This window comes from Rhagoletis pomonella, unplaced genomic scaffold (genome assembly GCF_013731165.1).
Source record: "Rhagoletis pomonella isolate Grant_MI unplaced genomic scaffold, Rhpom_1.0 Rhpom_scaffold_00007, whole genome shotgun sequence".
Lineage (NCBI taxonomy): Eukaryota > Metazoa > Arthropoda > Insecta > Diptera > Tephritidae > Rhagoletis > Rhagoletis pomonella.
The window spans coordinates 36,898,226-36,898,461 of NW_023458561.1; positions in this window are offsets into that span (position 1 = coordinate 36,898,226).

Genomic DNA, 236 nt, shown 5'->3' on the forward strand with positions numbered 1-236 from the left:
GTCCGTGTACACGATAACTCGAGCAAAAATTGAGATATCTCAACGAAATTTGGTATGTAGGTTTCCCTTAATCCAAGGTAGGTTGGTATTGAAAATGGGCGAAATCGGACTTTAACCACGCCCACTTCCCATATAACGGTAATTTCCAGAAATACGAAAACTGCGATATTTTAGTAACTACTGAAGATAATTCACTCAAAATTGATATTTACAATAATTTTTAGACGAAAAATAAG